We start from the raw sequence: 27,024 nt of genomic DNA, 5'->3' as shown, positions 1-27,024 counted from the left end.
TGTTGATAAAATAAAACATTTTCTAATTGGATTCATGTTTGTATGCACAGCTGTCTGTGGAAGTGTTGTCTCTGTGTGTGTGTGTGTGTGTGTGTGTGTGTGTGTGTGTGTGTGTGTGTGTGTGTGTGTGTGTGTGTGTGTGTGTGTGTGTGTGTGTGTGTGTGTGCGTGTGTTTGCGTACATGCATGCATCTTTGCGTGCGTGCTTGCGTGCATGTGTGGTTCACCTTTCGGCTCTTTTAGGTGTCTGAAACCAAGAGGAGCTTTGAGTAAGGTGGACATTTTCACTTAAAAGCTCTCTCAAACCTCAATTTAAAGAAGAAGGAGCAGAGGGACTAATATGAAGGTCTTCAGAGTCTGTTGACTGTATTGCTTTTATCCACCCCTCCCGTTATCCACTATGGAAATCTACTCGTCATCTTCCCAGAAGCCCATCTATGGATGGGTATTGAAAATAAGCTACACACTGTCAATTTGAAACGTTATTTTATTGACAGTAATCTACTTACAGTGTCTGAAAACTGTAATGTAAAGTATATGTTGTCTGAATACATTTTGGAAGGCCAACTCTGAAGACAAACTGAATTGGTGATGCATAGTCAGGAGTCCAAGTGATATTTTGCCATGCCTTCTCCTGACCAACATATACTGCATTACCAAAATGATGTGGATATCTGTTCGTCGAAATCTAATTCCAAAATCATGGGCATTAATATGGAGTTGGTACCCCCTTTGCTGCTTTCCATTAGATGTTGGAACATTGCTGCGGCGACTTGCTTCCGTTGAGCCACAAGAGCATTAATGAGGTCGGCACTGATGGTGGGCGGTTAGGCCTGGCTCGCAGTCAACGTTCCAATTAATTCCAGAGGTGTTCCATGAGGCAAGGGCCCTGTGCAGGCCAGTCAAGTTCTTCCACACTGATCTCGACAAACCATTTCTGTATGGACCTCACTTTGTGTATGGGGGCATTGTCATGCTAAAGCAGGAAAGGGCCTTCACCAAACTGTTGTCACAAAGTTGGAAGCACAGAATTGTCGAGAATGTTATTGTATGCTTTTGCGTTAAGATTTCCCTTCACTGGATCTAAGGGGCCTAGTTCCAACCATGAAAAACAGCCTCAGACCATTATTCCTCATCCACCAAACTTTACAGTTGGCACCATGTATTCAGGCAGGTAGCGTTCCCCTGGCATCCGCCAAACCCAGATTCGTCCGTAAAGACTGCCAGATGGTGAAGCGTGATTAATCACTCCAGAGAACGCGTTTCCACTGCTCGAGTCCAATAGGCCAGCATTACATCACTCCAGCCACCGCTTGGCATTGCGTATGGTGATTCTTAGGCTGTGTGTGGCTGCTCGGCCTTGGAAATCCATTTCATGAAGCTCCCTACAAACAGTTACTGTGCTGACGTTGCTTCCAGAGGCAGTTTAGAACTCAGTAGTGAGTGTTGCAACCGAGGACAGACTAATTTTACGCGCTACGTGCTTCCTCACTCTGCGATCCCATTCTGTAAGCTTGTACGGCCTACCACTTCACGGATGAGCCGTTATTTCTCCTAGATGTTTACACTTCACAATAACAGCACTTACAGTTGACTGGGGCAGCTCTAGCAGGGCAGAAATTTGACAAACTGACTTATTGGAAAGTTGGCATCCTATGACGGTGCCACGTTGAAAGTCACTGAGCTCTTCAGTAAGGCCATTGTACTGCCAATGTTTGTCTATGGAGATTGCATGGCGGTGTGCTCAAAAGTATACACTTATCAACAACGGGTGTGGCTGAAATAGCCAAATCCACTAATTTGAAGGGGTTTCGACATACTTTTGTATATACAGTGTATTTATCTTACAAACGTTCCACATGAGCAACACAACATTTTAGTGGCTTTTTGTGTGACTTTCCTTGTCCATCAGTGCATCAATGTTTTGTTACTGGTCATGTTTTATGTTTTTTTTGTGGACCCCAGAAAGAGTAGGTGATGCTTCTGCAAAAGCTAATGGTGATCCTAGTAAAGAAATAACAAATAATAGTGGGATTTGTGAGATGTTGAGATAATAACCCTTCTCTAACCAAGTGATAGTGAAGTATGTCACTGCCAAAACTGGACTACACTATACAGTATCGCTCACACAGCTGCTTTGACACAGAAATGTGTAATCACCCAGACATGAAATGTCATGAACCTACTTGCCATATTTCTCTCTCTCTCTTTAACTGAACATGCAATAAAGCAAATCTAGTCAGAATAAATTGTGGTACTGTAGAGCTGTCATTTTCTGTGTATTTAATTTCACACATATTTGCACAGGGAAATTACACTTTCCTTATCTTATGTAGTCAAGGATTATGTGTAAATACCAGGTTTCTGGATTGCTCTTGGATATTGCACCATAAACATGACCCTTTACACTTTGGGCCAATGCACGTAAAGAAAAAAATGATGAAGTGGCAAATAGATGATTTCATTTTGAAATATTTGCTTATTTGTCAAAATTGTCAATTCATTTGAGTAAGTGATTTATTGATGATATTGTACATTGTAAGTGCAGATGCATAAAACAAGCGCTCAACTAAAATACCAACAGATTTTCTCAGAGTTGTTCTACACATGATCAGTTAACTAACCCAGCAAGGGTTAAACTCATAACCCAATCACGTGATGCACTGAGTGGATATCCAATGTAAAGCCGCACAATCCATAAAACTCCTCCAAACCTCATTAGCCAAGTAAACTCATATTAATCCCCTGGCATCTTAATATGTTATCAAGAACAATAATTATACTTCTTAACTTGATTCTTGTTCTTAATTTGAGGTTTCCTTTTAAAATGTTTTGAGAAATATCAATGTATTGCAAATTGTTTACCATAGTTTAAAATACCATATCAAGCTATTCTTACACTGTGATTACACTGTACCTAGCAATGTAATTATTATTATGTAAACAGTATTAACAACACTTGATCTAAAGTGTGACTTTTGTTTCAAATTGCAATGCCTTGAGAGGTAACAAACACATGATCCATTTGAAGACTTTTGATTTATTTTGCTTATTGGTCATATGAAAAAAGCAAAGGTTCCCTGACGAAGGTGCACATGTCGCATGCTAGAGTTAGGCGTTTCACTGACTGATCTCTCGGATGAGGAGAAATTGAAACTGAAGAGAATGTGAAGAAGCCGCAGGAGATCCCTAGCTCCCCTGTCGAGAACGTTATGAACTTGTCTAGGAGACTGAAATAGAGGACGCAGGGCTAATACAATATTTATCATTCTCATTGTGCCAGCGTAGACACAAACAATGTATAATGGATCAAATATCTTTGCAAAACAGTGTTCTCATAACCTTTACCTTTAGGCACTTTTCCTATTCTTTCAACCATGGTCTAATTGCATGTGTGTTGCAAAAACCACGTTGCGGATCAAAACAGTCACAGGTTAATAAGTACCTTGTTCTGGTGTGTGTCAAGATATCTCCATTTCCAAGCCCACTTTTGCCTGGAGTGAGTAAGCATCTTCAAAAGGATGGAGAACTTGTTTTCAACTACAAGCAGGTTTGTATTCTCCCATCCTTTGTTATACTAATCATCCCATGGGCAAACACCGTAGATAACAAAGGATGGAACAACAAGCCGTTATCTCGCAAGAAAACAGGAAAATAGATATCCCCATTGTGCATAATTTAGCTGTGCTCCCATTTCTTTCTACCAATACAGAGGAAGAATGAGGTTGTAGTCTCTGTAAGAGAGAGAAATACTCATTCCTGCAGTCAATTTGGTACTGATGGCCATCTATGGATAATGTTCAAGTCTTCAAGATCACTTACACTCCAAGAAAAAAGGTGCTAAGTAGAATCATGAAGGGTTCATCGGTTTGTCCCCATAGGGGAACCCTTTTTGGTATTAAGTAGAACCATCTATGTAGGGTTCTTCATAGAACCCCCTGTAAATGGTTGTACCTAGAACCCTATATGAAGGATTCTGCCTAGAACCCTCTACGAACGTTCTACCAATAACCCTTTTATCCTCTAAAGGTTCTTCCTAGAATCCTTTATGAAGTGTTCTACCAAGAACCCTTTAATCTTACAAATAACAACAACTCCATTCAGAATATTAAGAGGCAGCCTACATGTTGGCTCGCGGATGTTGTAGCCTATCCTTCTCCTTTAACTTTGAATTCCAGTATTTTCATTCCATCTTCCACTGATTAGAAATCTATATTTATTTTATTTTACCTTCATTTTACCAGGTAAGTTGACTGAGAACACATTCTCATTTACAGCAACAACCTGGGGAATAGTTACAGAGGATAGGATGGGGGATGAATGAGCCATTTGTAAGCTGGGAATAATTAGGTGACCATGATGGTATGAGAGCCAGATTGGGAATTTAGCCATGACACCGGGGTTAACACCCCTACCCTTACAATACATGCCATGGGATCTTAAGTGACCACAGAGAGTCAGGAAACCCGTTTAACATCCCATCCGAAAGACGGCACGCTACACAGGGCAATGCCAATCATTGGGTGCCTCCTACTGACCCTCCAACACCACTTCCAGCAACATCTGGTCTCCCATCCAGGGAACAACCAAGACCAAGCCAGCAGTGGGATGCAGGGTGGTATGTTACTGGCCTATCACTAAACTTTTGCCACACATGGAGGCTCTGTGACTGTAGTCTATTGCTACTTTGATGACTTATGATTGGCCAACAACATCAACCTATATGTGCCAAGCTCCCCTCTCTTGAAAAGCAACAAGAGCAGCAGCATAAATTATAAAATGTCTCTCTCTCTTTCCCTACTGCAGCAGTCACGTTCAGATCTATACGGGCCCATTTTAAATTACACATACCCGAGGCCCGTGACAATCAAATCAGATCAGACCCAGACCCGTGACATTCTTTAGAATTCTGGATCCGAACCTACTCGGTTCCCGGATCGGGTCTCGGGTTTTCGGTTAAAGGTGGATCTGTGAAGACCTCTAGAGTGAGGATATCCATCAATGGGAACTTTTAATCACCCGCAACCTGCATTCAGAATAACTGCCAGGGTAGGAAAGATTGATTAGTGAGGCTACCCAAATCATCTAAAGTGCAACAACCCTCTCAGTTTTGGGTGCAATAAGTCCAACTACTAATAGATTGGATTAGTTTAGAAAAATATACTGCATGTTAATTATCTTTGTATTGCATAACTGTCACGCTCGTCGTACGAACTGAAAGCATACTCGGACCAACGTGCAGCGTGATCTGGGTTCCACATCATTATTAGTGAAACGCACAAAACAATAAACAGCAAACGAAACGTGAAGTCATGGAGTGCTCACAGGTAACTACACAGAAACAAGATCCCACAAAACACAGTGGGGAAATGACTGCCTAAATATGATCCCCAATCAGAGACAACGATAAACAGCTGCCTCTGATTGGGAACCATACCAGGCCAACATGGAAATAAATAACCTAGACTAGAACAGTCACACCCCGACCTAGTCACACCCCGACCTAGCCAAAATAGAGAATAAAAAGGCTCTCTATGGTCAGGGCGTGACAATAACATTAATCAAACAATCTATCTACATGCAAAAACACATATTGAAATAAACAATTCTGAAAATCAACGTGCAATAGAGCATGCTGAGAAATATGATAATGAAGGGTATGGTTTTTAGTGTTTTACTCTATACAGAGTAAAAATTACACAATCATACTCAACTCTGGTTATTAACACCAGCACTGGGGCTCTTTCACACCACTGAGTGTTAAGTTAATTTAACTCCTGAATCAACACTAGACATTTTACACGCAAAAAAAACTTGCCAATTTTCTGTGTACCATACAATACATTCCTGGTTCACTCAGACTCTCTTCTATTCTCCTACTATCCTACTCCTACTACAATAAAATGACAGAAAATACTCATTTGAAAGACAGAAGTCATGGCAAAGATCTCAATTATGCCAGTACTATATATGTAAAATGATTAAGGGAATACCAGATATATGCTAAAATAGTTCCATATAGCTACAGTGTAAAACATTCCCACACCTATCTTTGTAAACATATCAGATTACTCAAACTCCTGATGTTGAAGTTTAAACACTGATGTAAAAACTAATGCTCAGGCACTATTTGAAAGAAAGAAAAAAGTTACAATCATTCCAATCAAAAAACCCTTCTTGCTTTCCAAATAATCTTTTTTTGCTTTCCAAAGAATCATCAAAGAACCCTTTCTTCCAAAAACAGTTCATCAGGTTCTTGGTACGGTAGAACCCTATCAAGCCGCAAATAACCCTTTTGGTTCTTTGCAGAATGTATACTGTCCACCTTTGACATGAAGTGTATTATCCATATTGGATGAATAGTTGTTTACACTTACACAACCAATAAGTAAACCAATTCATGATCAAGTAAGAGTCATCACCGTGGTCATCCACTGTTTCTAGGAAAAACAAGACAAAAATACCTCTAAATGTAATGAAGGACTTACCCTTGAATAAAAGTCCTAAAAAATGACAAAAAGGTTACAATTTCCTAGTGTCAAGTGAAGCTCAACATCATGCACATCACAAAGTCTAACATGTTTGTGAAGACAATTCATTCACTCCTATTTCTATCATGTGTCAACTTCCTTCAAACAGGTCACCTGGCCGTGCTATTCAAACCCTCCTCTAATTGAATGCCTGTCAATTCACTTCCTGTAAAGATTGAAATTCCGGCCTTAGTCTTCATTATCCGACATTGTTTTCCTTTATGTTAAGAAATAAACAGCAAGAACAAAAATGCAAATAGAACATTATGGGTAACAATTGTTGGACTGAAGGATGTCCAATTCTTTAGGTTTTATCTTATCTTGCAGAGCAGCCAACCATTCATTAGATGTTGGAGTGGCTGCATGGTGGGCTTGGGTGAAGATAGCGCTCAGGTCCGGGCAGTAGGGCTGAGGGGCTGGTGTGAGACTGGCACAGCATTTGATCACTGCACATTGGTAAGGTAGAGGGTAGGCTGCATTGAGGAAATCCCAGATGACCCTTGGGGGACAAGAAGAGAGCGTGATGCACCAAGAAGCCAGACGAATGCTCCTCTGGGTGAGACGGTGGCTGTCAGCTGCCCCTCTCTGCATGACCTGACCACCCTTCAGAATACACATGCCATTCCACCCTCCCACAGGCCATCTGTAAATCTCTCTTTGACATTCAAGTAACTCATGAGACCATGGAAACTACTAGATAAATAGTGAAGAAGGTAGACTTAGTTAAGCTCTGTTTCTTTTGGCATTGAAGGTATGTACTCTCGTAAAGGGCGGTTGTATGTAAAAAAAAAAAAAAGTGCTGTTTCTTGAATGCTCATTGACCCTTGCTTTACCAGTCTCTAACCATGCCTCCAGAAATGTAAAAGCTCTCAACTACTGGTCTACAGGAGACATTCCAACTGAGAAGCAAGTTTAATTTAACCTTTATTTAACTAGGCCAATCAGTTAGGAACAAATACTTATTTACAATGACAGCCTACCCCGGCCAAACCCTCACCCAGATGACGCTGGGCCAATTGTGCACTACCCTATTGGACTCCCAATCACAGCCGGTTGTGATGCAGACTGGAATTGAACCAGGGTCTGTAGTGACACCTCTAGCATAAAGATGCAGTGCCTTAGACTGCGGCGCCACTCGGGAGCCAGGTAGACTTGTAAATTGACATGTTTGCATGCATTGCTGTATTTCAGTTATAAACATTCATCAATCCCCATACCGCACATTCAGGTGCGCACATCAAAACAGTCAATGTCCATAAAACAGGACATTAGGATTTTTGAATGTTTTCACGTGTGACACAGTAAAGACAGACTGAAATTATGAGAATGGACAGTTTGATTCCATATACTGTATTGAGATTCAAGATATTGATTTCCTCAAGATATTGATTTCCTGATTAAAGGGTTGCTCAAGAGACGTGAGGAGAGTGTAAACGACCTCCTTTTAAAATCTCAATTCAATTCTCACTTTGAAAAGCACTCTCAATGTCAAGGCAGTGCTGTTTTCAGCTGTAAACAGTGACAAGACTCTAATAAACAATCTGCCACGGTTCACTCTGTATAAATAACTAACTTTCATCTACTGTCAATCTTAATACAAAGCTCCAATTATCCAGTCTTTACTGGAGTGGAAAGAATTGGTTTATCCATACTTGCCAGAGAACTACAGAAGTCCGCTAGCTCACTGGGTGAAATCATTTGACTTCTTTATAGTTGCTCCATTGGAGTTATAATCGTACTGTTATGTCTGTTGGGAAGTACTGCTGGGACGTAACAGGCTTAATGTAGCTTAGTTGGTAGAGAATGGCGCTTTCAATGCCAGGGTAGTGGGTTTTATTCCCAGGACCAATCATATGTAAAAATTGTATGCAAGCATAACTCTAAGTTACTCCTGTAGGTCTAAGCCCTTAGATGGTGATATCTAGATGGACCATTTAGCTATTTGATTTAGAATTTCAGGACCCCTGTAAGTATGAAAAATATGTACAAATTATTTGATCGAACATTGAATTTGGCCTTAATGCCATTAGCCCATAGAAACTAATTGAATACATGGAAAAGGATACACCAAAAATAAATCAAAAGGAATTATGGTTTGAAGTGTCTTACCTGTACCTTAGAGATATAGGAAAGCATAACAAATAAAGTGTTACATGTGTAACCCTGGTTCCTTTTCCAAAAAAGGAACCACACAATAACCAGATTACATTCTGGCGAGTCCTGTGAAGTGTGTGAGATTGAGACGCAGCCAACGCAAAAACCCGGAAGTCTCTAGCTTAAACACACAGATTTGGATGAATAAAATAGTGATTAAATTGTTATGCTAATTAGACATAGACTCCACTTCCGCTAAATGGCATACATTATTATATTATAATGATGACAGAATCCATAATAACAAAAAGTGTAGAAATGTTTATCTGACTGAAAAAATTTATGATGTTTGTTGTCTCAAGGTGTTATCAGTTTGTTAAGCTCTCCAAGCCAACTTATTTGTTTTTGCATCACTCTCCTACTAAAGGGATGTCAATGAGAACATTGACAGAGGAGAAAAGGGAGCCTGGAAATTTGCTGGCAGTTTTGTAATATGTCCTAATTAAAATATTCAGAAAATATGTTTTTTTTTTTGTCATCTTTACTCAAGAGTAAACATTTGGAGATGTTAGTGGAGAGAAATGACAGATCCAATTAACCAAAGTGTCATATTCACATTCACATTCCCAAATTGTCTAAACTGTTTTTAACCTTTAATACAGGTATATTATGAGTCTTTGAATGTATTGTTTTCTTGTCTGTATTGTGTCGAACCTGGTTCGATTCCAGGCTGTATCACAACCAGCTGTGATTGGGAGTCCCATAGGGCTGCGTACAATTGGCCCAGCGTTGTCTGGGTTAGGGTTTGGCTATGGTAGACCGTCATTGTAAATAAGAACTTGTTCTTAACTGACTTGTCTAGCTAAATAAATAAAATAAAAAATGACATATATAATAATTTATTATATTAATTAATGAATTATAATCAAGAGTGATAGGATCTCTATTGTTACATGTTGGGTGCAATTTGGTGTTAATATGGTGTTTATTTCAGTAGTAAACACACCGATAGGTAAAACTTCATATTACCAGTACAGTTCCGAATATTGAGTTGCACGTCTCGCCCTCTTTTGCTCATAGACTCTCAAAAGGTTGTATAAGTAGTTCCAGTTTCCATCCTTAAAGGTCTATATAATTTGGAGAGAAATGTAATTTACTGTGTGGGTTCAAGTCACAGTTTCTGAAGAGGTGAGACTGTGAAAGAGTTGAATTAGCAATGAATGCTATGATAGTGTATCATGCACTATTGAGGAAAATGAAGGGCAGATATTCAAAAGCTTACAGGTATTTCCCATTAGGAACCCTTCATTTCCATTAAGGTTACAGTATATTCATAACATATTCATTAGCAGACTATTTACATTAATGACATTTATGAACAAGTTTGATTTCATTAAATACATATTGTATAGTCGCTGAAAAATAACACAATTCACTGAATAATGGGTTGAAAAATGTTATGATTCAGTGCTCCTAACATATGCTGTACTCCTTTAGGGAATCTGAATGCAGTCCTAAAAGAGAGACATGATTGAAAGGATTCCCATTGAATGTTGTCCGTACAAAGGAAAATATCCTTTTATCAAACAGAAAGACAGTGAGAGATTAGGATCTGGATTTTCCCTCTCCAGTCAACCAGCAGGTAAAAAAAGGAACAATGATCATGGGGCTCAGTGAGTTTCAATGCCATGGGAGGCTTGGCACATATTTCTGGTATAAAGTGAAGGTAAAGAAGTTTCTCCATCCAAAAAGAGATTATATGAACATAACAGCACAATTCCACAGATAGCCTCTGAGGAGCATAGAGCCACAGAGGTGAGGATGACCGTGTTTTAAAGAAGCAGTGGCCGAGACTAGTATTTGTCATTTTGTGGATAGACAGGCTTCACAAACAGTAATGAAATCCTGGTGAAGGCCAAAATGGATACAAATACAGTGGGGCAAAAAAGTATTTAGTCAGCCACCAATTGTGCAAGTTCTCCCACTTAAAAAGATGAGAGAGGCCTGTAATTTTCATCATAGGTACACGTCAACTATGACAGACAAAATGAGGGAAAAAAATCCAGAAAATCACATTCTAGGATTTTTAATGAATTTATTTTCAAATTATGGTGGAAAATAAGGATTTGGTCACCTACAAACAAGCAAGATTTCTGGCTCTCACAGACCTGTAACTTCTTCTTTAAGAGGCTCCTCTGTCCTCCACTCGTTACCTGTATTAATGGCACCTGTTTGAACTTGTTATCAGTATAAAAGGCACCTGTCCACAACCTCAAACAGTCACACTCCAAACTCCACTATGGGCAAGACCAAAGAGCTGTCAAAGGACACCAGAAACAAAATTGTAGACCTGCACCAGGCTGGGAAGACTGAATCTGCAATAGGTAAGCAGCTTGGTTTGAAGAAATCAACTGTGGGAGCAATTATTAGGAAATGGAAGACATACAAGACCACTGATAATCTCCCTCGATCTGGGGCTCCACGCAAGATCTCACCCCATGAGGTCAAAATGATCACACGAACGGTGAGCAAAAATCCCAGAACCACACGGGGGGACCTAGTGAATGACCTGCAGAGAGCTGGGACCAAAGTAACAAAGCCTACCATCAGCAAGGGCATTGAAGATGAAATGTGGCTGGGTCTTTCAGCATGACAATGATCCCAAACACACCGCCCGGGCAACGAAGGAGTGGCTTCGTAAGAAGCATTTCAAGGTCCTGGAGTGGCCTAGCCAGTCTCCAGATCTCAACCCCATAGAAAATCTTTGGAGGGAGTTGAAAGTCCGTGTTGCGCAGCGATAGCCCCAAAACATCATTGCTCTAGAGGAGATCTGCATGGAGGAATGGGCCAAAATACCAGCAACAGTGTGTGAAAACCTGGTGAAGACTTACAGAAAACGTTTGACCTGTGTCATTGCCAACAAAGGGTATATAACAAAGTATTGAGATAAACTTTTGTTATTCACCAAATACTTATTTTCCACCATCATTTGCAAATATATTCATTAAAAATCCTACAATGTGATTTTCTGGATTTTTTTTCTCATTTTGTCTGTCATAGTTGAAGTGTACCTATGATGAAAATTACAGGCCTCTCTCATCTTTTTAAGTGGGAGAACATGCACAATTGGTGGCTGACTAAATACTTTTTTGCCCCACTGTAAAATCAAATTGTAATAGTCACATGCGCCAAATACAACAGAGGTAGACCTTACAGTGAAATGCTTACTTACAAGCCCCTAACCAACAATGCAGTTTAACAAATAAGAATAAGAAATAAAAGGAACAAGTAATTAAAGAGCATCAGTAAAATAACAATAGCAAGACTATATACAGGGGGTACTGGTGCAGTCAATGTGCAGGGGCACCGGTCAGTAGAGGTAATTGAGGTAATATGTACATGTAGGTAGAGTTAATTAAAGTGACTATACATAGATAATAAGAGAGTAGCAGCCGGCGTAAAAAGGGGGGGGGGGGTATACAAATAGTCCAGGTAGCCATTTGATTAGATGTTCAGGAGTCTTATGGCTTGGGGTAGAAGCTGTTTAGAAGCCTACTGGACCTAGACTTAGCACTCCGGCACTGCTTGCCGTGCAGTAGCAGAGAGAACAGTCTATGACTAGGGTGGCTGGAGTCTTTGGCCATTTTAGGGCCTTCCTCTGACACCGCCTGGTATAGAGGTCCTGGATGGCAGGAAGCTTTACCCCAGTGATGTACTGGGTCATACGCACTACCCTCTGTAGTGCCTTGCAGTCGGAGGCCGAGCAGTTGCCATACCAGGCAGTGATGCAACCTGTCAGGATGCTCTTGATTGTGCAGCTGTAGAACCTTTTGAGGAGCTGAGGACCCATGCTAAATCTTTTCAGTCTCCTGAGGAAATCGGTTTTGGATATGAAGCAGAAATAACCCTGATGTGTTTTTAAAACTGTTGAGAGACCCCTTTGGTTTTGTTCATGTGTAGCGTAGTCAAAAAAGATTTAAAATGTGCCGCTGTAGGAGTGTGATGCTTTCGGCTGTTTTCTGGCTGCCTGCCTCTACCATTGCAGTGGCCCAGCTGCCACCTGAGATATTCCACGTATGACATTTATCCAGGGGAGGGCATTGACAGATGCTTCAAAGCGGCTTTGTGCCATGGCCAAGAAAGGCCCCCTAGTCACATTAGATAAGGCATGGGACTATCATATTAACCTGTGTGTGGCACTGCCATGTTTGAAACACACAGGGCCCCCCGCCTGCATAGCCTGCAGCATCCGCCTCACAGCACATAGGGCTACTGAAAACTGTTTTGACAAAATGCTGCAGACCTTTGTGTTCACAGGGACAGATTGGCCTTTGCTCGTATTATAATATGACTGATATTTGTGGTAATATGGATGACAGTTGTTGTGTGTCATATGTTATTTAGTCGATGATTATTTTTAATCATGGTTTGCCTTGTTCCCATCTTCGGTGAAATGTCCTTGCATTTCTCTGTTGTGCATCACAGGCTTGCAAACGGTACAAAATCAAATGTTCTTGTTACTATAAAGCAGACACAAAATAATACAACATAACACTTGTTCAATTTCCAATCATGTACCCGGGTGCTGTTCTGATAAGGGGCAAGATAAAGCAATGAACAAAACACAAAACAACTCGCAAACAAAATCTACATTCAGAAAATGAATCATCAATAACTCCTGCAGTTTTCAGCTCCTCTGTAAAAGAGCTTATTACATGACAACATCTAACATTCCTTTACTGTAAATCAGCTGCAAACAGACTGTCATGGTGAGAGGAGGAGTTGGATGCTCTCTGCGCTAAGGAGAGAGTCACTTTCTCTGTCAAAGTCAAAGTAATCAATCCTGTCTTTATTTCCTGGCTTTGGCGCCATTTGGCCCGGAGTCGTGCTCCATCCATGAAGCACCCATAGCCACTAACTGCCCACCCAACATCTATACAGCGATGTAGACTGTTAGATCAGAGGCTGTCCAGAAGTAAAGACCTCGCACTGATTTTTTCTGTGTTTACTTCCTGCCATATGCACCTTTGAGCATTGCCTACATTGCAAAATGATAAAGGACAAGAGTTGCAGTGAAAATCTAGAAACTTCGATCCAGTTCTTTTAACTGTCACTTAGAATGTTGTCATGACTCTCTCTTCTTGGTGAGGATCAAAGACACCGGTTCAGCCCGGCACAGGGCTGACAGATAGCCAGACCCCCCCCCCCACCAGAGAGGAAGGGGGAGTTGGGCCAGTTTTATGACTTAATGCCGGTCATAAACTTTCTTTCTCTTGCCCTGCAGTATTGAACAAAGGAATGTGCTGTGTGTAGAGAGAGACTGTGCCGCCAAAACTTCAACATCAAACAATGGACATTGAAACAATATTTCTAACATAAAGAATGTTGGGAATGATGACAGATGTAATATGGGAAATTAATGTCTATTTTGTGATGTCGTTAATATTATCAGAAAGACGTTATAAAAGGAATATTGTAACTTTAACCTCTCTGGGCTAGGCGGGACGAATTCGTCCCACCTACGTAACAGCCAGTTGAAGCCTGTGGCGTGATTTTCAAAACCTTAAAAATCCTATTACTTCAATTTCTCAAACATATGACTATTTTACAGCTATTTAAAGACAAGACTCTCGTTAATCTAACCACACTGTCCGATTTCAAAAAGGCTTTACAACGAAAACAAAACATTAGATTATGTCAGCAGAGTACCAAGCCAGAAATAATCAGACACCCATTTTTCAAGCTAGCATATAATGTCACAAAAACCCAGAAGACAGCTAAATGCAGCACTAACCTTTGATGATCTTCATCAGATGACAACCCTAGGACATTATGTTATACAATACATGCATGTTTTGTTCAATCAAGTTCATATTTATATCAAAAACCAGCTTTTTACATTAGCATGTGACGTTCAGAACTAGCATACTTCCGGTGAATTTACAAAAAATTTACTAAATTACTCACGATAAACGTTCACAAAATGCATAACAATTATTTTAAGAATTATAGATACAGAACTCCGCTATGCACTCGATATGTCCGATTTTAAAATAGCTTGTTGGTGAAAGCACATTTTGCAATATTCTAAGTACATAGCCCAGGCATCACGGGCTAGCTATTTAGACACCCAGCAAGTTTAGCACTCACCATAATCATATTTACTATTATTAAAGTTTGATTACCTTTTGTTGTCTTCGTCAGAATGCACTCCCAGGACTGCTACTTCAATAACAAATGTTGGTTTGGTCCAAAATAATCCATCGTTATATCCGAATAGCGGCGTTTTGTTCGTGCGTTCCAGACACTGTCCGAAATGGTAAAGAATGCATGGCGCAATTCGTGACAATAAAATTCTAAATATTCCATTACCGTACTTCGAAGCATGTCAACCGCTGTTTAAAAAAAATTTTTATGCCATTTTTCTCGTAGAAAAGCGATAATATTCCGACCGGGAATCTCCTTTTCGGCAAACAGAGGAAAGAATCACAAAGACGGGGGCGGCCAGGTCACGCGCCTAAGCCCAGAGTCCCTTGATCGGCCACTTGAGAAAGGCGATAATGTGTTTCAGCCTGGGGCTGGGATGACGACATTCAGGTTTTTCCCGGGCTCTGAGCGCCTATGGACGACGTAGGAAGTGTCACGTTAGAGCAGAGATCCTTAGTAAAAGATAGAGATGGCAAAGAAGTTCCAGAAATGGTCAGACAGGCCACTTCCTGTAAAGGAATCTCTCAGGTTTTGACCTGCCATTTGAGTTCTGTTATACTCACAGACACCATTCAAACAGTTTTAGAAACTTTAGGGTGTTTTCTATCCATATGTAATAAGTATATGCATATTCTAGTTACTGGGTAGGAGTGGTAACCAGATTAAATCGGGTACGTTTTTTATCCGGCGGTGTAAATACTGCCCCCTAGCCCTAACAGGTTAAGAGCTTACACACGGTATATATCAGAATTACATCTAAATGTTGTAAAACTTATATGATTTAAATATGAAACTATTTGTGAAAATATATAAATGTGATTTTAGTCTTTTAATGAGATAATGGTTTTCCATGTCTGTTGCACACTAACTAAGCCACGCCCCTAATGAGGTCAGAGTTCGTGTCAACATGATGGAACCACCTTTCATGCCAGAGTACTTGAAAGGACATGAGGACGTTGTCCACACGTTGAAATGGTTAAAACTACAAGACCAGAAAATGGTAAGACCCTCTGAAACTCTTGATGAGTGAAGAAGGTGAAGACTAGACCAAACATTCACAGTCTGCAGCTGGGTATGACAGTTAACCTGTTTAGGATAGGGGGCAGTATTTTCACGGCCGGATAAAAAACGTACCCGATTTAACCTGTTGGGGATAGGGGGCAGTATTTGCATGTCCGGATAGAAGATTGCATACAGAAGATTGCATACAGGAAGTGCCCTCTCTGACCATTTCTTGGCCTTCTATAGCCTCTTTATGGAAAACAGAGGATCTCTGCTGTAACGTGACATTTTCTAAGGCTCCCATAGGCTCTCAGAAGGCGCCAGAACGACTCTGCAGTCCCTGGCTGAAAAACAGTAGCGCATTTGGAAAGTGGTCGATCTGAGAACAATGAAACGGGCGCCCGCGTGCACGTGAAGAGTCCATTTTACATTTTCAGTCTTTGAACGAAAACGACGTCTCCCGGTCGGAATATTATCGCTATTTTACGAGAAAAATCGCATAAAAATTGATTTTAAACAGCGTTTGACATGCTTCGAAGTACGGTAATGGAATATTTAGAATTTTTTTGTCACGATACGCGCCGGCGCATCACCCTTTGGATAGTGTCTTGAACGCAAGAACAAAACGCCGCTATTTGGATATAACTATGGATTATTTGGAACCAAAACAACATTGGGTGTAAACTAGAAGTCCTGGGAGTGCATTCTGACGAAGAACAGCAAAGGTAATCCAATTTTTCTTATAGTAAATCTGAGTTTGGTGAGTGCCAAACTTGGTGGGTGTCAAAATAGCTAACCATGATGGCCGGGCTATCTACTCAGAATATTGCAAAATGTGCTTTCACCGAAAAGCTATTTTAAAATCTGACACCGCGATTGCATAAAGGAGTTCTGTATCTATAATTCTTAAAATAATTGTTATGTTTTTTGTGAACGTTTATCATGAGTAATTTAGTAAATTCACCGGAAGTTTCGGTGGGTATGCTAGTTCTGAACATCACATGCTAATGTAAAAAGCTGGTTTTTGATATAAATATGAACTTGATTGAACAAAACATGCATGTATTGTATAACATAATGTCCTAGGAGTGTCATCTGATGAAGATCATCAAAGGTTAGTGATGCATTTAGCTGTGGTTTTGGTTTTTGTGACATTATATGTTAGCTTGAAAAATGGGTGTATGATTATTTCTGGCTGGGTACTCTCCTGACATAATCTAATGTTTTGCTTTCGTTATAAAGCCTTTTTGAAATCGGACAATGTGGTTAGATAAAGGAGAGTATTGTCTTTAAAATGGTGTAAAATAGTCATATGTTTGAAAAATTGAAGTTTGGGGATTTTTGAGGAGTTTGTAATTCGCGCCACGCCCTATCATTGGATATTGGAGCGGTGTTCCGCTAGCGGAACATCTAGATGTAAGAGGTTAACCAAAGACGGGAGGGAAGAACAGATCCCACTCACCACCGGGTGGTACACCTCTGATGTATCCATTCTAAGAACACTCCAGAACAAAAGAAGTCTACAACTAAGAAGGACATTGTGGTTTCAACAGAGAGACGACAGAGAAAGACATCTACGCGTAAATATATGTTGCATTTCTAATCCAAATGAACGGTTGTTAAGGTGCCAAATATTCATATTTACGGTGAGCGTAGTTTCTAAATGTATGTACGATAAGTCCACCCTCTTTGTCTCACCCACTCTTTATCTTTCCCCAACCCCTTTCCATTGTGTAACAAGCCATCATATCGGGTTAGTCCACTAGGGACTGTTTTCATTGTATTATGTTAGTAATCAATAATCTGTACCGTGTGTGTGTTTATGTGTGATTATTTAGTTAGTTAGTAAATAAATGATTAAGCCAATTTGTGTATCGCTGATTCATCACTTAGGTTATGGTTAGTGCAGATTTACGAAGTCAACAATGTTCAGAATGAGACTGATTAGGTAATAATTAATAATTGACTGTTACTGATGTAAGAGATATTTATAATATTTCGTTTAAGTCGGGAGATAGTAACTCGTTAAAGAACTATTCCCCTGGTGCCCCAAATTCCTAATGAGTTAATTGTTACATTCTTAATTTAATAGAGTAATAATGAAAGGTAGGAGGTAATTATTGGATGAATAGCAGTTATCACTTTAAAGATAGTCACGTCATGACAATGTGTCTGAAAAAGAGAGTCAAGGCCCAATACATATTTATTACTGAGAAAACGAACCCTTTTTTCCTCCCCTCTCCTTACTCTCAAAGTGCTTTTCTTTCGGCCACACAGACATGGATTACTATGCATAGAGTGACACGACCTGCAGGCATTGCTCCGATTCTTATCGCCATGCTCACATCTGATGAGAAAACCGCGCCTGACATACGCAGGTACGCCTATATTCTGCTCATATCTTCTTTTTAACGATTCCATCAAAGCTGGATAAGCCGGATGGCAATAGACAAGATGGTAATATGTAGACAAATCTCAACAGCATCTGCTCACAAGAAAGCCAGATTCAAAATGCTGTCTGAACCATTGAAAAAAGTGAAGAAAATGATGAGAGAGGAAAAGATATTGGCCATCAAAAGCAGGTCCACCTTTGGAAATGTCACTGCAATGCTTTGTATAGCTTTCTAATCTGACCATAGATTCAGGCTGCCTTGACATTTCTTGATGTAATTAAATGAGGGCTTTATTCAATCGAATCCACATTGCAGTATTTACACGGTAGTATTGCTCTTTTTCCCATTGGTCGATACGATCACAGCTGGTTTGGTAGTGTAAAAACCTGCTGCTCATTACTGTCAGGTACACTACGGTGACTGGTATGCTTCCAGTTATCTGAATAAGATATGTGTCTGCATGTGCAGTAGTTTGTATACATAACATTCTCGCATAAACAAAGACACTTTTTAGAGAAAAGAGTATTACGGTCAATAACAGTCATACATTGACACATATTGTAGGAACAGGCTTTACATTCGTTTCCGTTTCTATATGTTCTATTGGGGTTAAGGAAGTGTAATCATATCCTGAAAAATACAGTAGAGATTTAAGAAAATAGAGGGCACCAAAGATGAATAGCACAAAGATTCAAAGTCTGCCCCAGACTGTGATGCAGTGCTTATGGAAGGATGTGTAATGTATTACAGGTTGTAATGTCCCATTGTTGGTCACCAGCAGTGTATTAAATTGCAGCTTTACACTCCGGTGCTGTGCACTGTTGGCAGAGTCACGGCGTCTGCCTCTTCGTGCCGTCACACGCAGACACATCCTGACTGACAGCACACTCCCCACAGAACTGAGGGTAATTGGCATTCAGGATCATCTGGATGATAGGGAGGGTGGTGAATTCAGGGGATGTCGGCCCTGTCTTTTATCCCGCACCACGAAGTTCTTCTCACCCACACCCATTTGCAGCAGAGACTGCTTTGCATGCAGTGAGTTGGCAGCCAGTCCCCAGGGGAGACATTGGTGGTGAGGGAGAACGGCTTTCTATGCATGAACAGAAATCTCCTTCAGGTTTGTGTTTTTTCTCTCTGCATGTCTGTAGGGATTTATGACCCGTCACCTCAGAACCCGCAGGGATGTGATCTCTCAACGTCACACTCCCCCACACGATGTGTCAATCTGCAGAGAGGTTTGCTCATTGAACCACTTCACTGAAAACTCTAAAATTAACAAGGGACAGGGTGACAGAAGGTTATTGTGATACCAAAGCTTCCACAAATCTCACAGACATACCACAAATATATAATTTGTTTTGGTCTAGTATGGGTCATGCTATCAAGTATGTTTCCCTTCTTTACATGAGGGGCAATCAAACAATATGAGGTTGTTTAGTGAACAGTCTGACATCTGAATTCAAACCACTGTTTTCTCTATTAGTGTGTGGAGATTTGATGGAGGGTTTTAACCTGCATTCTTGCCAGCTCAAATAAATTACTCAGCTGTACCTGTGCCCTAAGGTAGATCATTAAAATGGTTGATAGCTGTAATAACCTTCTCCACTATACAACACTTTTGTGGCTCTACATTCACGACAAAAGAGCTTGCTCCAAATGAAGACCGAAATTAAGCTATCTGTCAAATAGTTAAAGAAAAATAAACAATTATAAATATTGGATGTATTAAGTATCTTGATGACATTTCTATTCTTTGGATTGCAATGGATAGAAATTATCAAAACTTTTCACTTACCGATTGCACTTATTTACAACGGAAATAGCCACATTGGGGAAGTCTTAAGTCTTAAAGATCCACCCGTTTTCCAATTTTCGCCTAAAATGACATACCCAAATCAAACTGCCTGTAGCTCAGGCCCTGAAGCAAGGATATGCATATTCTGGGTACCATTAGAAAGGAAACACTTTGAAGTTTGTGGAAATGTGAAAGGAATGTAGGAGAATATAACACAAAAGATCTGGTAAAAGATCATTCAAAGAGAAAACCAACCGTTCTTTTGTATTTTTTTTTATACTATCATCTTTGAAATGCAAGACAAAGGCCATAATGTATTAATCCAGCCCAGGTGCAATTTAGATTTTGGCCACTAGGTGGCAGCAGTGTATCTGCAAAGTTTTAGACTGATCCAATGAACCATTGCATTTCTGTTCCAAATGTTGTATCAAGACTGCCCAAATGTGCGTAATTTGTTTATTAATAACTTTTCATGTTCAAAATTGTGCACTCTCCTCAAACAATAGCATGGTATTATTTCACTGTTAAAGCTACTGTAAATTGAACAGTGCAGTTAGATTAACAAGAATTTAAGACAACGGAGGTTAAATTAAGATAAAGTGTTTGACTGTTGTTAGCATTTCTGTAGTAACTTCGAAATAGGTGCAAAGTCACATGTGGGCCACTCTTTTTCTGGTCTGGTCAATGTCCCTTCCACTGTGTCAACTCTGGACCTCTCACAGAGTTTAATGGCCACTGCGGAAAGGTATTTTTAGGACTCTGTCAGCTGAGATAATTTCAGATGATGATCAGATCCCGCAAATTTGTAATATCTGTGGTGGACAGAGATTATCCAGCTTATCACATCTGGACCAAGGTAAGAAGAGACAAATCAATTTTGAAAATTATCATAAGCGAAGTATAAAAACGTGGGTCTGGATGATTCAAGCAGTCCATATTTTCACCAATCTTATTGCTTATCTTCTTACTGTTTCTAGGATCACTCACTTTCCAGAGTTTGGTTTTGTAAAAAATATATATATATATATATATATATTACAAAGGCCCTTTTGTGTCTAAGAGGGAAATGGATGAAAGAATAGAAATGGAGGTAATAAAAATAGCTTAAGAGAGCCTGAAAGACATTTTGCTGCAACATCAAGGACACTCAGAAAAGCAGGTGGTAAGACCCAGTCTGTAAAAATGGCTATTGCAATATAGCTTTGTAGCCCAATGTCTTTGATGTGGTACACTGGAACTTTGTGCTCTGCAAATAACAAATAAATAAATCCAAAGAAAAACCCATATATTTGATACAATAGTTGTCTTGACCAATGAGTCTGTCTGGCTTCTACAGCAGCGTTATAGGAGAGAACATGAGGAGAGTCACTGCTATATGCATTCCCTTATCTCTGTCAAAATAAACGGATGTTAAAAAAAGATATGAGGTCATAATTTGCATTACAGTGTTATTACTGTGTAATTATTCCAAGGTTTAGTGTCAGGGCAAGGGTTAGGACTAGATCTACAGTATTATGTTACAAACGTTCAATGAATCGGAAATGAGTATGACACACTTCGTGATGATCAAGAAAGAATGTATCCTATTCAAAACAGCATTTCTAAAACAATACTTTATTCATATCTACAGAGCTCTTGGACATTACTGATGACATCTCTATCCCCCATGGTGTGCACACAGTATATACACATGGGCAACCATCATCTTAGAGGAAACTAAATAGGTATTCAAGTGGGTCCATCGGTAAAGGTTGGCCCTTCTACCGCAATGATAACTGCAACAGCTGGCAACATTGACTACATCCGCACCCCATCAGGCCTGCTAAGACAGCTGTTGCATATGTAGTAAGTCAATATGTCGAAAGTGTCTCAGTGGTGGGTCATCCATACTCTAATCTGCAAAGGGGAAATCCAATAGCATATTACAAAGTCAGAAAAATTGACCGCCTGTGAACCCAACATTCTGGGGAGAGACAGGGGATCACTCCTCTGTGTGGCTTCCATCATCTTGTTGACACAGGTCATTCAAGCATTCAATACAACTCTACTTAAAGCAGGCTGAGATATTCATTGCTTTCCTAGAACAAACACAATGATTACCATACATTAAGGGCATCAGAGGTCAACCACTGACAGGTTTTAACCCAGTCAAGCAAAGTCAGCTATTGATAGTTTTCTTAAAACTTCTTCGGGATCAGTGTCCCTTCCACGGGAAGGGACACCAATATTACACATTTACGGATTCTGATCATAGGCGGCATCTGAAACTATCTCAGCTGACAGAGTCCTAAAAATACCTTGCCACAGTAGCCATTAAACTCTGTGAGAGATCCAGAGTTGACACAGTGGAAGGGACATTGACCGGACCAGAAAAAGAGTGGTCCACGTGTGACTTTGCACCTATTTCAAAGTTACTACAGAAATGCTAACTACAGTCAAACACTTTATCTTAATTTAACCTCCGTTGTCTTGCTTCGTGTGGCCTGTAGCTGACTCTATACTGGAAAGGTGTCCAAATGATGGAACTATTAAAACTAGGTAATAAAACAGAGGGAGATGAAAGCCGCCGGTACACAACACTGATCTGTCATGGGGATGGAGACTGTGAAAGTGGAGCCTGGGATGTAGACTGCAAGTCTCAATGCTTCAGAGGGGCAGGGTTGCTGTAATGAGCATTCAGGCAATGTGTGAATACTGATGGGTGCTCCTATTACTAGGTGCGAAATGGAGCGATCCAAAGATAAAATGTCACATTGAGGTGCAATATGAGTTATGTCCGACAAATTGTTGCGTTCAGTGGAAAGATGTAATACTCACATTAATTACTCAGGTGCGAAGTTTCTGTAACAATGAACAATCCATTTCAGTCCAGCACTTTCTCTACCTCGTTTCTTGTTTTGCCACCCACCTTTAGCAAGCCCTGAATACAACACATATTTGTTATTCTCTCACAGTTTTGTGAAATCATGTGATGTTTGTCGCCACGTTTATACATAAGCTACTGTATGTCTTTAGAGAAATAATGTCTTAATTTTATTCAATTTTGCCTTAATTAGTGCATAATTTTGTTATTTCTCAACAATTTGGATGACAGAGAAAACAGCAAGGGAGTGTCGAGATTTAGACAATTTTTGGTGTATAATTTGTGACTAAACCTCCAGAGAAGTAGGACTTTTCCTTTTACATGTAAGTACAAACTGCCTGTTGATGACATACTAATCAGTGAGGAGGACGCTACCAGGTATAACCTACTTCAGCTGCAAATGAATATGCTAACCCACTTACAATGTAATGAGTTTTATTTCCTGCCGAGTGCAAACATATATATATCAAATGAAAAAAATGACAGGCCAATCACCTGATATGGATTTATCAAAAAATATACAGAATGTTGTCTAGAAATGAAAATGTAGAACTTTATTTTGTAAATATAGTTAGCTGCTATTTTATAGACTGTTCTTGGATGTTTGTTTAGTTATTGTATATGTCACACTTGCTGGAAAATCATGTTTGTTGTGGAGTAATATGAGTCAAATGACTTTCTGAACTGATATAACATTCCTCGCCTGAACTGACTATACTAGTCACCTATGAACAACATTGTTGCCATTTCTACACATGCATGAACTGATGCCATTTGACATCCATGAATGTTCCAAGTTGGTTTTTCATGCATCTGACGGCCGTGCCAATCATAGTTAAAATGGTTTGGTTGATGTGATGTGGAACATCTTCAGCATATTGATCTACAGTATTAGGCCACAGAACTATTACTGAGTCATCAATCATTAGCATAAAAAACTGATAAGGAAGGAAATAAAATACATCTGTACTCAACTTTGACATCTTATGAAATACACTTGCATTATTCATGGGTGAGGTAAATGTCCAATCTAAGTTCAAGATGCAGAGCTGCACTTGGTTTCCTGTATCTTCCCCACCTCCCTACCGTTAACAACCTACCATTGGTATTTTCACTGTGCCCACTCCGTCTGTCAGTGGCGAGGCCTCTACACTTGGACTGTGAAAAACCTGCCTGCCCCACTGGGTCTAATTCTAGGTGACATATTTAGTGCATGATTTAGCTAGCAGACTTACAGCTGTGTGCCCAAGACTCATGACAAGGCTGCTGGTCCGGCTCACAAGTGTAATTAACCCATTCATTTTGCAAGTAAGGAAACATTATGAACAATTCTGTTTTTAACAGATGTGGCGATCTGCTTGGCTGACTATGGACTGTTCGTTCTACAGAGCGTGTGATGACATCATTCTGTCGTTGTGGATCTTGAGGCCGCAAATTAAATGAAATGGTCCGGACAAAGCAATTTTAAATACTAAGAAACTCAAACAAATTAAAGAGTCAAGGTCCCTTTGCTTGGATTCCTCAGTATTTCCTATGCCATTTAATAATCTATTTTAATTATATTTTACAAAAAGCATGTAGCCTATCATGCTTTGTTTATACGATTGATAGTTCAGTAAGTAGTCTAGCAAGTTTGTTATTGCTACCCACGTCTGCCATTACTATGATGGAATTAAACTACAAATATTTAAAAACACAAAACCATGACTGAATTATATTACATGTTAACTGTCCAGTGCAACCATTTTTATCTCAATAACAAATAATTTCTGCTTAAAAATGTAACTAACTTACTGTCATAGTTTTCCATTAGCAAAATAAACATTTATGTGCAAGAATTTTGCTATGATTGTCTGGGTGTAATCAGAGTGAGGCAGGGAAGGGCACCAAAGCAGTGCATTAACCTTTTACTGCAGTGGGCTAAATCAGGGTCACACAGAGTTATTCTTGGTAGTCTTAAACAAATCTACTTTGAAACAAAAGTATAGACCTCACACACATGGTTATGGGCTTAAAAAAAGAAGACACCTGTACCATGTCACATATAGAGTTGACATGTATTCAATGTTGAGTTTGCATCCCAATTTTAAACTTTATATATATTGAACAAAATATAAATGCAACATGCAACAATTTCAAGGATTTTACTGAGATACAGTTCATAAAAGAAAATCAATCAAATTCATTAGGCCCTAATCTATGGATTTCACATGACTGGGCAGGGGCCCACCCCCTTGGGAGCCAGGCCCACCCACTGAGGAGCCAGGCCCAGCCAATCAAAATGTGTTTTTCCTCACAAAATTGCTTTATTACAGACAGATATACTCCTCGGCACCCCCCAAAACTTGAGACATATGTGGCATTGTGTAGTGTGACAAAACTGCACATTTTAAAGTGGCCATTTATTGTCCTCAGCACAAGGTGCCCTGTCCGGGGGTTTCATCGGAGGGGGCCACAGTGTCTCCTGATCCCTCCTGTCTCAGCCTCCAGTATGTATGCTGCAGTAGTTTATGTGTCGGGGGGCTAGGGTCAGTCTGTTACATCTGGAGTATTTCTCTTGTCTTATCCGGTGTCCTGTGTGAATTTAAATAAGCTCTCTCTAATTCTCTCTCTTTCTCTCTTTCTTTCTTTCTCTCGGAGGACCTGAGCCCTAGGACCATGCCTCAGGACTACCTGGCATGATGACTCCTTGCTGTCCCCAGTCCACCTGGCCGTGCTGCTGCTCCAGTTTCAACTGTTCTGCCTGCGGCTATGGAACCCTGACCTGTTCACCGGACGTGCTTGTTGCACCCTCGACAACTACTGTGATTATTATTATTTGACCATGCTGGTCAGTTATGAACATTTTAACATCTTGACCATGTTCTGTTATAATATCCACCCGGCACAGCCAGAAGAGGACTGACCACCCCTCATAGCCTGGTTCCTCTCTAGGTTTCTTCCTAGGTTTTTGGCCTTTCTAGGGAGATTTTCCTAGGGAGTTTTTCCTAGCCACCGTGCTTCTTTCACATGCATTGCTTGCTGTTTGGGGTTTTAGGCTGGGTTTCTGTACAGCACTTTGAGATATCAGCTGATGTACGAAGGGCTATATAAATACATTTGATTTGATTTGATTTGAAGGTGCACCTGTGTAATAATCATGCTGTTTAATCATCTTCTTGATATGCCACACCTGTCAGGTGGATGGATTATCTTGGCAAATGTAACGGCTGTCTGTAAGAGGGAACCAAGGTGCAGCAGAGGATGTGTTCATCATTAGAATTTTAATACAAAAAAACAAGAGAACACTACAAAATGAACAAAAACGACAGCAAACAGTTCTGCTAGGTACAAAACTCTAAACAGAAACAATTACCCACAAAACCCAAAGGAAAAACATGCTCCTTATGTGTGACTCCCAATCAGCAGCAACGAGCTTCAGCTGTGCCTGATTGGGAGCCACACACATGGCCCAAAACAAAGAAATACCAAAACATAGAAAAAGGAACATAGAACGCCCACCCAATGTAACACCCTAGCCTAACCAAAATAAAGAACAAAAAACCCCTCTCTATGGCCAGGGCGTTACAGTACCCCCCCCCAAAGGTGCGGACTCCGGCCGCAAAACCTGACTCTGAAGGGGAGGGTCCGGGTGGGCCTTCTTACGGCGGCGGCTCAGGTGCGGGACGTGGCCTCTGCTCCACCCTTGACGTCGCCCTCTTATGTGGCGCACCTGGCCGCGCCGAAGGTCTGGTGGGCGACGCTGACTGCGCCCGGCTGGCGGGCGGCGATGGCTGCGCCCGGCTGGCGGGCGACCCTGGTTGCGCCCGGCTGGCGACCGGCGATGGTTGCGCCCGGCTGGCGGGCGACCCTGGTTGCGCCCGGCTGGCGGGCGGCGATGGTTGCGCCCGGCTGGCGGGCGGCGATGGCTGCGCCCGGCTGGCGGGCGACCCTGGCTGCGCCCGGCTGGCGGGCCTGGCTGCGCCCGGCTGGCGGGCGTCCCTGGCGGCGCCCGGCTGGCGGGCGTCCCTGGCGGCTCCGACGGCACTGACCCAGGATTCACCAGGCTGGGGAGACATGATGGATGCCTGGCCCTGGGCACAGGCACAGGACTCACCAGGCTGGGGAGACAGGACAGAGGCCTGGCCCTAGGCGTAGG

Source organism: Salmo salar, chromosome ssa26 (assembly GCF_905237065.1).
Source record: "Salmo salar chromosome ssa26, Ssal_v3.1, whole genome shotgun sequence".
Taxonomy (NCBI): domain Eukaryota; kingdom Metazoa; phylum Chordata; class Actinopteri; order Salmoniformes; family Salmonidae; genus Salmo; species Salmo salar.
Note: the sequence above shows the minus strand (reverse complement) of the source record.